At 48.7% G+C, this 13,439-nt stretch overlaps 1 protein-coding gene across 2 annotated transcripts in view; it reads left to right on the forward strand.

Moving 5' to 3' along the window:
- Positions 1-13,439, forward strand: part of LOC148525137 (ras-related protein Rab-35-like) — a 191,745-nt gene that overhangs the window by 169,047 nt on the left and 9,259 nt on the right. The window lies entirely within an intron of this gene.

Consider the following 13,439-nt stretch of genomic DNA (forward strand, 5'->3'; position numbering starts at 1 on the left):
TATCAGTGTATATGTACTGTATGTATGATAGCGTGTGATGGAGAATCAGAACGTAGAGGAGGTGAGACCATGGTTCCCTGTCACAGTGTATAATCCTGTATCTATAGGACGTACGCTCTGTGTATCACTGTATATGTACTGTATGTATGATAGCGTGTGATGGAGAATCAGAACGTAGAGGAGGTGAGACCATGGTTCCCTGTCACAGTGTATAATCCTGTATCTATAGGACGTACGCTCTGTGTATCACTGTATATGTACTGTATGTATGATAGCGTGTGATGGAGATTCAGAACGTAGAGGAGGTGAGACCATGGTTCCCTGTCACAGTGTATAATCCTGTATCTATAGGACGTACGCTCTGTGTATCACTGTATATGTACTGTATGTATGATAGCGTGTGATGGAGAATCAGAACGTAGAGGAGGTGAGACCATGGTTCCCTGTCACAGTGTATAATCCTGTATCTATAGGACGTACGCTCTGTGTATCACTGTATATGTACTGTATGTATGATAGCGTGTGATGGAGAATCAGAACGTAGAGGAGGTGAGACCATGGTTCCCTGTCACAGTGTATAATCCTGTATCTATAGGACGTACGCTCTGTGTATCACTGTATATGTACTGTATGTATGATAGCGTGTGATGGAGAATCAGAACGTAGAGGAGGTGAGACCATGGTTCCCTGTCACAGTGTATAATCCTGTATCTATAGGACATACGCTCTGTGTATCAGTGTATATGTACTGTATGTATGATAGCGTGTGATGGAGAATCAGAACGTAGAGGAGGTGAGACCATGGTTCCCTGTCACAGTGTATAATCCTGTATCTATAGGACGTACGCTCTGTGTATCACTGTATATGTACTGTATGTATGATAGCGTGTGATGGAGAATCAGAACGTAGAGGAGGTGAGACCATGGTTCCCTGTCACAGTGTATAATCCTGTATCTATAGGACGTACGCTCTGTGTATCACTGTATATGTACTGTATGTATGATAGCGTGTGATGGAGAATCAGAACGTAGAGGAGGTGAGACCATGGTTCCCTGTCACAGTGTATAATCCTGTATCTATAGGACGTACGCTCTGTGTATCAGTGTATATGTACTGTATGTATGATAGCGTGTGATGGAGAATCAGAACGTAGAGGAGGTGAGACCATGGTTCCCTGTCACAGTGTATAATCCTGTATCTATAGGACGTACGCTCTGTGTATCACTGTATATGTACTGTATGTATGATAGCGTGTGATGGAGAATCAGAACGTAGAGGAGGTGAGACCATGGTTCCCTGTCACAGTGTATAATCCTGTATCTATAGGACGTACGCTCTGTGTATCACTGTATATGTACTGTATGTATGATAGCGTGTGATGGAGAATCAGAACGTAGAGGAGGTGAGACCATGGTTCCCTGTCACAGTGTATAATCCTGTATCTATAGGACGTACGCTCTGTGTATCACTGTATATGTACTGTATGTATGATAGCGTGTGATGGAGAATCAGAACGTAGAGGAGGTGAGACCATGGTTCCCTGTCACAGTGTATAATCCTGTATCTATAGGACGTACGCTCTGTGTATCACTGTATATGTACTGTATGTATGATAGCGTGTGATGGAGAATCAGAACGTAGAGGAGGTGAGACCATGGTTCCCTGTCACAGTGTATAATCCTGTATCTATAGGACGTACGTTCTGTGTATCACTGTATATGTACTGTATGTATGATAGCGTGTGATGGAGAATCAGAACGTAGAGGAGGTGAGACCATGGTTCCCTGTCACAGTGTATAATCCTGTATCTATAGGACGTACGTTCTGTGTATCACTGTATATGTACTGTATGTATGATAGCGTGTGATGGAGAATCAGAACGTAGAGGAGGTGAGACCATGGTTCCCTGTCACAGTGTATAATCCTGTATCTATAGGACGTACGCTCTGTGTATCACTGTATATGTACTGTATGTATGATAGCGTGTGATGGAGAATCAGAACGTAGAGGAGGTGAGACCATGGTTCCCTGTCACAGTGTATAATCCTGTATCTATAGGACGTACGCTCTGTGTATCACTGTATATGTACTGTATGTATGATAGCGTGTGATGGAGATTCAGAACGTAGAGGAGGTGAGACCATGGTTCCCTGTCACAGTGTATAATCCTGTATCTATAGGACGTACGCTCTGTGTATCACTGTATATGTACTGTATGTATGATAGCGTGTGATGGAGAATCAGAACGTAGAGGAGGTGAGACCATGGTTCCCTGTCACAGTGTATAATCCTGTATCTATAGGACGTACGCTCTGTGTATCACTGTATATGTACTGTATGTATGATAGCGTGTGATGGAGAATCAGAACGTAGAGGAGGTGAGACCATGGTTCCCTGTCACAGTGTATAATCCTGTATCTATAGGACGTACGCTCTGTGTATCACTGTATATGTACTGTATGTATGATAGCGTGTGATGGAGAATCAGAACGTAGAGGAGGTGAGACCATGGTTCCCTGTCACAGTGTATAATCCTGTATCTATAGGATGTACGCTCTGTGTATCACTGTATATGTACTGTATGTATGATAGCGTGTGATGGAGAATCAGAACGTAGAGGAGGTGAGACCATGGTTCCCTGTCACAGTGTATAATCCTGTATCTATAGGACGTACGCTCTGTGTATCACTGTATATGTACTGTATGTATGATAGCGTGTGATGGAGAATCAGAACGTAGAGGAGGTGAGACCATGGTTCCCTGTCACAGTGTATAATCCTGTATCTATAGGACGTACGCTCTGTGTATCACTGTATATGTACTGTATGTATGATGGCGTGTGATGGAGAATCAGAACGTAGAGGAGGTGAGACCATGGTTCCCTGTCACAGTGTATAATCCTGTATCTATAGGACGTACGCTCTGTGTATCACTGTATATGTACTGTATGTATGATAGCGTGTGATGGAGAATCAGAACGTAGAGGAGGTGAGACCATGGTTCCCTGTCACAGTGTATAATCCTGTATCTATAGGACGTACGCTCTGTGTATCACTGTATATGTACTGTATGTATGATAGCGTGTGATGGAGAATCAGAACGTAGAGGAGGTGAGACCATGGTTCCCTGTCACAGTGTATAATCCTGTATCTATAGGACGTACGCTCTGTGTATCACTGTATATGTACTGTATGTATGATAGCGTGTGATGGAGAATCAGAACGTAGAGGAGGTGAGACCATGGTTCCCTGTCACAGTGTATAATCCTGTATCTATAGGACGTATGCTCTGTGTATCACTGTATATGTACTGTATGTATGATAGCGTGTGATGGAGAATCAGAACGTAGAGGAGGTGAGACCATGGTTCCCTGTCACAGTGTATAATCCTGTATCTATAGGACGTACGCTCTGTGTATCACTGTATATGTACTGTATGTATGATAGCGTGTGATGGAGAATCAGAACGTAGAGGAGGTGAGACCATGGTTCCCTGTCACAGTGTATAATCCTGTATCTATAGGACGTACGCTCTGTGTATCACTGTATATGTACTGTATGTATTATATGATTCTGTAGCCGCCTCACTGAGTCTCGTCTAAATCCTCCTGTCTGATCTCTGCCCCTCCCCTGCCTGTGTGTTTTGGGGATGGCGCAAGTGGGCATTTTGCCCCATGTGGGAGCCTTACCTGCTCCATGCACTGAAAGGAGTCTGGGAACAGTCCTGGGCATGGTACAGCGCTGGCTGGATAAAAATATGCATCTTACAGCATTATGTAGATCTATAGATACATTATATGGACAAAAGTATGTGACCACACCTGTTAATTATTGAATTGAGGTGTTTCAATCAGACCCGTTACCACAGCGGTATAAAATCAGGCACCTAGCCATGCAGTCTCCATTTGCAAACATTTGTGATACAAAATGGGTCGTATTGAAGAGCTCAGTGACTTCAAGCGTGGTACTGGTATAGGAAGCGTGGTACTGTGATAGAGTGCCTGGTACTGTGATAGAATGCCTGGTACTGTGATAGGAGGCGTGGTACTGTGATAGAATGCCTGGTACTGTGATAGGAGGCCTGGTACTGTGATAGGAGGCCTGGTACTGTGATAGGAGGCCTGGTACTGTGATAGGAGGCGTGGTACTGTGATAGGAGGCGTGGTACTTTGATAGGAGGCGTGGTACTGTGATAGGAAGCCTGGTACTGTGATAGGAGGCGTGGTACTGTGATAGAATGCCTGGTACTGTGATAGAATGCCTGGTACTGTGATAGAATGCCTGGTACTGTGAAAGAATGCCTGGTACTGTGAAAGAATGCCTGGTACTGTGATAGGAGGCCTGGTACTGTGATAGGAGGCCTGGTACTGTGATAGGAGGCCTGGTACTGTGATAGGAGGCCTGGTACTGTGATAGGAGGCCTGGTACTGTGATAGGAATCCTGTGATAGGATGCGTGGTACTGTGATAGAATGCCTGGTACTGTGATAGGAGGCGTGGTACTGTGATAGCATGCCTGGTACTGTGATAGGAGGCGTGGTACTGTGATAGGAGGCGTGGTACTGTGATAGGAGGCGTGGTACTGTGATAGAATGCCTGGTACTGTGATAGAATGCCTGGTACTGTGATAGAATGCCTGGTACTGTGATAGAATGCCTGGTACTGTGATAGGAGGCCTGGTACTGTGATAGGAGGCCTGGTACTGTGATAGGAGGCCTGGTACTGTGATAGGAGGCCTGGTACTGTGATAGGAGGCCTGGTACTGTGATAGGAGGCCTGGTACTGTGATTGGAGGCGTGGTACTGTGATTGGAGGCCTGGTACTGTGATTGGAGGCCTGGTACTGTGATTGGAGGCCTGGTACTGTGATTGGAGGCCTGGTACTGTGATTGGAGGCCTGGTACTGTGATAGGAGGCGTGGTACTGTGATAGGAGGCGTGGTACTGTGATAGGAGGCGTGGTACTGTGATAGGATGCCTGGTACTGTGATAGAATGCCTGGTACTGTGATAGGATGCGTGGTACTGTGATAGGAGGCGTGGTACTGTGATAGGAGGCGTGGTACTGTGATAGGAGGCGTGGTACTGTGATAGGAGGCGTGGTACTGTGATAGAATGCCTGGTACTGTGATAGGAGGCGTGGTACTGTGATAGGAAGCGTGGTACTGTGATAGGAAGCCTGTGATAGGATGTGTGGTTCTGTGATAGAATGCCTGGTACTGTGATAGGAGGCGTGGTACTGTAATAGGAGGCGTGGTACTGTAATAGGAGGCCTGGTACTGTGATAGGAGGCGTGGTACTGTGATAGGAGGCGTGGTACTCTGATAGGAGGCGTGGTACTGTGATAGGAGGCGTGGTACTGTGATAGGAGGCGTGGTACTGTGATAGGAGGCGTGGTACTCTGATAGGAGGCGTGGTACTGTGATAGGAGGCGTGGTACTGTGATAGGAGGCGTGGTACTGTGATAGGAGGCCTGGTACTGTGATAGGAGGCCTGGTACTGTGATAGGAGGCCTGGTACTGTGATAGGAGGCCTGGTACTGTGATAGGAGGCCTGGTACTGTGATAGGAGGCCTGGTACTGTGATAGGAGGCCTGGTACTGTGATAGGAAGCGTGGTACTGTGATAGGAAGCCTGTGATAGGAAGCCTGGTACTGTGATAGGAAGCCTGGTACTGTGATAGGAGGCCTGGTACTGTGATAGGAGGCCTGGTACTGTAATAGGAGTACCACGCCTCCTATCACAGTACCACGCCTCCTAACACAGTACCAGGCTTCCTATCACAGTACCAGGCTTCCTGTGATGGGAGGCCTGGGTACTGTGATGGGAGGCCTGGGTACTGTGATGGGAGGCCTGGGTACTGTGATGGGAGGCCTGGGTACTGTGATGGGAAGTGTGGTACTGTGATGGGGAGCGTGGGTACTGTGATGGGAAGTGTGGTACTGTGATGGGAGGCCTGGGTACTGTGATGGGAGGCCACCTTTGCAATAAGACAGTTCATGAAGTTTCATCCCTGCTGGATATTCCACGCTCAGCTGTAAGTGATATTATTAGAAAGTGGAAGCATTAGGAACAGCAGCAACTCAGCCACGAAGCGGAGACCACTTAAAATCACAGAGCAGGGTCAACGACTGCTAAGGCGCATGGTGCATAAAAGTCGCTAACGCTCTGATTCCATAGCTGAAGAGTTCCAAACTTCCACTGGCATTAATGTAAGCGCAAAAACTGTGCGGCGGGAGCTTAATGGAATGGGTTACCATAGCCGAGCAGCTGTATGCCAGCCTCAGGTCACCCAGTCCAATGCCCAGCGTGGGATGGCGTGGTGTAAAACACACTGACACTGGACTGCGGAGCGTGTTCTGTGGGGTGGCTAATCACATTCTCTGTTTGGCAGTCTGATGGGCGAGTCCGGGGTTTTGCGGATTCCGGGAGAGCGTTACCTGCCTGACTGCATTGTGCCATCTGTGACGTTTGGTGGAGGAGGGCTGAAGTTACATGTGTCAGGGTTTGGGCCAGGCCCCTTATCTCCAGTGAGGGGCAGTCTTAGTGCTTCAGCATACCAAGGCATTTTGGACAATGCTATGCTCCCAACTTTGCGGGAATGGAATTGGTATGATATCCCAGCAGCGGCAGCCCGACAAACCAGCAGCAGAAGCCTGACAGCGCTGGAAATCCCGATCGTGGTAAGGTAAGTATGAACTAATCTAACCTAACCCCCCTAACCCTAACCCTCCTTAGGGGTGCCTAACCCTAACCCCCCCCTTCCCCGCTGCCTAACCCTAAGTCCCCCCCCGGGTGCCCTAAACCTAACCCAACCCCCCCCCCCCTCCACCCCGCGGCTGTCCGCTCGCGGTGTCCGGCATCCCTTCGATCGGGATGCCGGGTGCCGGTCTACCGGCATCAGGAAAATGACAGGCGTCTAGATATAGACGCCGGTCATTTATCCCACACCGGGATAAAGCATTCGGGAAGCTGGCTGTCAGGATTCCGGCAGCCGGCTTTCCGATTTATATACCGCGGGAACAGTTTGGGGAAGGTCCTTTTCTCCTTCATCCACTAAGAGGACACTGGAGGCCAAAGGCAGTGGGGTATAGACGGTGGGAGCTGGCACTTTAGATTTCAAGAAGTGTGACTAGCTCCTCCCCCTCTGTACCCCCCTACAGGCCTCAGTCTAAGGCTGTGCCCCCGTGGAGCTGGGTGTGTATACACAACTCTCCTCTGGGTTTTTTAATTGAAAGAGCGCTGCTGTGTATATATATATATCTCTATCTCTGTCAGTGTATATCTATCCCCTTTCTTTACAATCTGCCCTAATACAGCTGTACTTAGGGTGGTTCTGAGACCTCACATTTATATACTTGTCAATATTTGTGAGGTTTGTCACACACTGTTGCGTGCTGCACGTTGCCATATATTAGATGGAACTGTGTGTTGCATACGCTGATAATGGGTCCCTGCAGCTAATCCTAGCGCCAGTGAGGACCAGTATAGCACTGCTTGATATTTGCACAATGATGGTTGGTCAGATATGTCTGACCAGGAGATAGAGCGTTATACTGCACCCATTATACTATCCTGCCTGTCATGTGCTGCAGGTGTCAGTGCGGAGGATTTGACTCATAAAGGGTTCTGTCTAAGGTGCCATCAGGGGCCGGGCCCCTTACAGGACCCCCTTGGGCGGTCTATTTCTCAGGACCCTGGCCTTCATTGCGCATCGCCTGGCGGCCCCCATAGTTGTAAACCCACTTGGGGCTACCTCAACATGCTACCCTTCCCTCTCAGGGTATCTCGCAGTTCTTGCGATTTACTCCTGTGACACAGACTATCGCTCCCTTCCGGGGTGTTTCACAGTACATGGAATTCCCTCAGGTACCAGAACAGTCTGTCATTTCCCTAGCAGGGATTACCACAGCAGTCACCCTGGCAGGGATTACCACAGCAGTCACCCTGGCAGGGATTACCACAGCAGCCACCCTGGCAGGGATTACCACAGCAGCCACCCTGGCAGGGATTACCACAGCAGTCACCCTGGCAGGGATTACCACAGCAGTCACCCTGGCAGGGATTACCACAGCAGTCACCCTGGCAGGGATTACCACAGCAGTCACCCTGGCAGGGATTACCACAGCAGTCACCCCGGCAGGGATTACCACAGCAGCCACCCTGGGTGGATGTCGTTTGTAGGAAACACAAGATGGCGTAATATACGCCCTGTGTTGTCTCCTCAGTCTGTATGGCTGTCTAACACAGATCGTCAGCCTAGGGGAGAACTGGATCATGTATCGGACTCCTTCACACGAGGGGGAGCCTAAATGAAGTATTGTTATCCCTGCTTTGGTGCTGGCGGTCATGTCCATCCTGGTTGTAGAGGATGTTGAACCTGCACCTAAATCACATCACCCTCAGTTTAAGCATTAAAGTGTCTGCGGCTGTTTTCCCCCTCTCTGACCAGCGGGTGGATCTCATGGCGTCTGACCAGCGGGTGGATCTCATGGCCTCTGACCAGCGGGTGGATCTCATGGCCTCTGACCAGCGGGTGGATCTCATGGCCTCTGACCAGCGGGTGGATCTCATGGCCTCTGACCAGCGGGTGGATCTCATGGCGTCTGACCAGCGGGTGGATCTCATGGCGTCTGACCAGCGGGTGGATCTCATGGCGTCTGACCAGCGGGTGGATCACATGGCGTCTGACCAGCGGGTGGATCTCATGGCGTCTGACCAGCGGGTGGATCTCATGGCGTCTGACCAGCAGGTGGATCACATGGCGGGGAGCATGTTTTTTAGTTTTATTAGACAAGTGTGGTGGCTCCCTCCTGCCTCTCTGTATCGCAGCTTCTTACTTTGACCTTTCTCACTACACCTTACTGTTGTGTGTGGGGGGTCTGTATGTATCAGGAGGCTCTAAGGCGTCTCTACGATTATTTACCTGTAAATATTGTGCAGGATAGTTTACACAGGGGCAGTCATCTAACGCCCATTTGTGTAGCATGGATGGTGTAGTGGTTGGCATTGCTGCGTCGCAGCGCTGGGGGTTCTGAAACCACTGCAGCTCTGGCTGTGTGGAGTTTGTGTGTTCTCCCTGTAATTTAACCTACGGCCACACCACCCTGAATACACCCTGGGAATACCAGGTGCCGTAGGCTTTATGCATCCTGAACAATAATCTTCAGAGATGGCAGATTCGCCGTCTTGGATGGTGCAGGTTACACTAACAAAGCAACTGAGCTATGGACAATTGGCTGACTGCCCTTACGGAGCTTATTCCGTTAGCATAACCTATGGGAGAAGCGCATCTTACCTTGGCGTCCAGTTACGTTTGGAGAAATGGAGGAGCTTCCATGTCAGGGACTCTAGGAGCAATGACCATGGCTTAAACTATGACTCTTTCCCGTACCTGATGCGATAGTGCAGAGGTTCTCAAACTCAGTCCTCAGAACCCCACACAGGTCACATTTCCCAGGTCACCCAGCAGGAGCACAGGTGTATTCATTACTCACTGACACATTTCCCAGGTTACCCAGCAGGTGCACAGGTGTATTCATTACTCACTGACACATTTCCCAGGTCACCCAGCAGGAGCACAGGTGTATTCATTACTCACTGACACATTTCCCAGGTCACCCAGCAGGTGCACAGGTGTAGTCATTACTCACTGACACATTTCCCAGGTCACCCAGCAGAAGCACAGGTGTAGTCATTACTCACTGACACATTTCCCAGGTCACCCAGCAGAAGCACAGGTGTAATCATTACTCACTGACACATTTCCCAGGTCACCCAGCAGGAGCACAGGTGTAATCATTACTCACTGACACATTTCCCAGGTCACCCAGCAGGTGCACAGGTGTAGTCATTACTCACTGATACATTTCCCAGGTCACCCAGCAGGAGCACAGGTGTAATCATTACTCACTGACACATTTCCCAGGTCACCCAGCAGGTGCACAGGTGTAGTCATTACTCACTGATACATTTCCCAGGTCACCCAGCAGGAGCACAGGTGTATTCATTACTCACTGACACATTTCCCAGGGCACCCAGCAGGTGCACAGGTGTAGTCATTACTCACTGACACATTTCCCAGGTCCCCCAGCAGGTGCACAGGTGTAGTCATTACTCACTGACACATTTCCCAGGTCACCCAGCAGGAGCACAGGTGTAGTCATTACTCACTGACACATTTCCCAGGTCCCCCAGCAGGTGCACAGGTGTAGTCATTACTCACTGACACATTTCCCAGGGCACCCAGCAGGTGCACAGGTGTAGTCATTACTCACTGACACATTTCCCAGGTCCCCCAGCAGGTGCACAGGTGTATTCATTACTCACTGACACATTTCCCAGGGCACCCAGCAGGTGCACAGGTGTAGTCATTACTCACTGATACATTTCCCAGGTCACCCAGCAGGAGCACAGGTGTAATCATTACTCACGGACACATTTTAAAAGATCCCCCAGGTGGAGCTAATTATTTCACTAGTGATTCTGAGAGGAGACCTGGAAAACATGCACTGTTTGGGGTCCTGAGGACCGAGTTTCAGAACCTGTGCGGTGGAGGCTTTATTTTCTGCACTACGCCAGGTATTGCAGTAACAGGAGGAGGACACTAGTCCTGCTCCACCGTATTTCTTTTTAAAGAAATAAAAGACAAGCGATTGCATTTCCAGTTTCAGTAAAACTGGATTTTGTTCTGATGTTAGCTTGGAAACATCCGGATAAACAAATTTCAGATGTCCCGGCGGTTATTATCTTTTTCATGCATGTAGCAGGAAAACTTATCCCACTACAGTAAGTCCATCGGTTTTCGTGGTTGTCGACGTTACCGGTTCCTGAGACCATGTCTGTTAAAGACACCGGGCTGGAGTTTGAAGTATACTGCTGAAGGCGGATGTGGAATTGAGACGGCTGTGAAATCACTTCCATTGGCGGATAGTGTATTACTTGCAGTGGATCTAGATAAATGGATTTCTCAAGGTACTGGGGGTAACTACTTTTATTTTCCGATTGCGGCTCCTCCTAGAAGTTCTATCTCAGGACCCTCGCCTTGGTCCTTTTAGTGCTCTGGGTTGTTCACGGGACCATCAACTTCCCGTGGTTCCGGAGGTCGGGGCAGAGTCGCAACAACAGCTACTCATCATGAGGTTAAGTACACTACTAAGCCTAGTGCATGCTGGGGGTCCCCAAAGTGGGAGTGCATCTGATGGTCTTCAGAGTAGCAGGGACAGAATCTGGTACGGACGCTTGGGTCTGGGTTCTCAACACTCGAGATACAAGCTTGACTTTTTAGTCTCCTCTATCTTTGTTTATTTATTAATTTTTTATATATACCACAGGTTTGCCACGACAGGAATATCGTTTTACAGTAAACTATACGCTAGCTTCTAGCCACGAGAGTGGTGGTCAAGGTTCCCAGATATCTGACCGGGGAAGAAAGCTTTACTCTAGTCACTTCGTGGTTCCGAAGCCGGACGGCTCGGTCAGACCTTCTCCGAATTTGACGAATCTCAATCCATTCCTAAGGATAGAGTTCCCTCCCTCGGGGAGTGCGGGATTAGGAACGGCGATTTCACGATATCTCTAGATTTAAAAAATCCCTATCTAGTCGACTCTGCAGGCGTTTCTGAGTTTAGTATTTCAGAACTCTCATTTCCAGAGTCAGGCTTTACCCTTCGGCTTATTATTTAGCCCCCAGGGTATTCACAAAGGTCATGGCTGTGATGAGGACTCTCCTTCGGTTACAGGGGATCACTATCATCCCTTACTTGGACGAATCTGCAGAAGGCCCATTCCAGGGTCCAATTACTGCAAAACATCACAGTGACTCATAGCCGTCTCATTCGTCATGGGTGGATTCTGAATTTTTCCCAAGTCTCATCTGCAACCAGTAGACGCTACACCTTATGTCAGCGAATGTTCCTCCCTCAAAAAGCAACTTCCATTCAGGAGATGGTGAGAACGCTCTTTCAATGTCCTCTAGTTTCGGTGCATGTTTCCATTCGCCTCCTGGGGAAGATGGTTAAGGCATTCGAGGCCTTTCCTTACGGACGATTTCACTCCTTGACGTTTCAGCTTCACCTCCTCTCTCAGTGGACAGAATCCCATCTTTTCCTTCACCAATGGGTAAGGTTAAGTTCCAGAACTCGGATATCTCTTCTCTGGAGGTTGAACTTAGTACACCTACTGGAGGGAAAAGATTAGAAGTGTGGGATTGGACTCTTCTTACCACAGAAGTGCGTCTGAGAGGATGGGGGGCTGTAATTAAGGATACAAGACCGCTGGACATCACAGGAAGCGAGTCTGCTGATTAAATATATTGGAATTGCGGTGTTCTACACTATTCAGACAGCAGATCACCTGTTGCGGGGCCGAGCAGTCAAGGTCCAGTCGGACTTTGCCACGACAATGGCATACATGAAAGACAGCACCAGAAATCAGGCGGCTATGAAAGAAGTAAGCCGGATTCACACCTGGGCGACTAAGTTCGCAATGGGAGTAGAAAATTGGTTGGCAGACTACCACAGCCGGCAGGATGCATCCAGGGGCTACATCCGCAGGTTATTCAACAGCTGGTCTAATGGTGGGGTCCATCGAGACAAAATGATCAACTGCCTCTCTACCCGGTGGTTGTGGCAGGGTACGCACTGTCAACGCCGTGGCAGTTCCAATTTGGTCTACCTGTTCCCTCCGTTTCCTCTTCTCCCTTGGATTCTACAATGTGTCAAAAGGGAGACTGCTAGGGTTCTATTGGTAGCTCAGGATTGGCCTCGCGGAGCTTGGTATTCCAACCTTCGAGTTCTGCTGATCAATGATGATGAGAGAACATCTCTTACTACAGGGTCCTTTAGTCTATCCAGACTTAAAGCGGCTACGTTTGACGTCGTGGCTGTTGAAAGGGCCATCTTAGGATGTAAAGGGATCCCATCCAGGGTGATCCCTACTATGCTTAGAGCTCAGAAGGCAGTTACTTCGAAACATTACCACTGTTTTTGGAAGATTTATGTTTCAGGGTGTCAACGTAGAGTGGTTCTCCCTACAGAATTAAATCTAGCCAGATTTCTGCTTTTCATGCAAGCTAGTTTCTCAACACGGCTGGGTTCTCTCAATGTTCAGATTTCAGCTCTGACGGTTTCCTTCCAGAAGAAGCGCGAACGTGTACAGCCTTTTCTACAAGGTGCGATTTGATTTCATCCACCCTCTGTTCCTCCTACTGCTCCATGGGACTTGGATCTAGTACTTTCCTTCTTACAGTTTCCTCTGTTCGAATCTCTGGAGTCAGTGGAGTTTAAAATCCCTTTCGTGGAAGGTAACTCTTCTTCTCGCACAGGCCTCAGCCAGAAGGGTGTCGGAAATTATCTAGGAGCTCTATCCTGTAGTCCTCCTGACTTGGTTTTTCACAAGGATAGAGCGGATATCCGTACAACAATGGACTTTCTTCCAAAGGTGG

This window comes from Taudactylus pleione, unplaced genomic scaffold, assembly GCF_031769625.1.
Source record: "Taudactylus pleione unplaced genomic scaffold, aTauple2 ptg000112l, whole genome shotgun sequence".
NCBI lineage: Eukaryota > Metazoa > Chordata > Amphibia > Anura > Myobatrachidae > Taudactylus > Taudactylus pleione.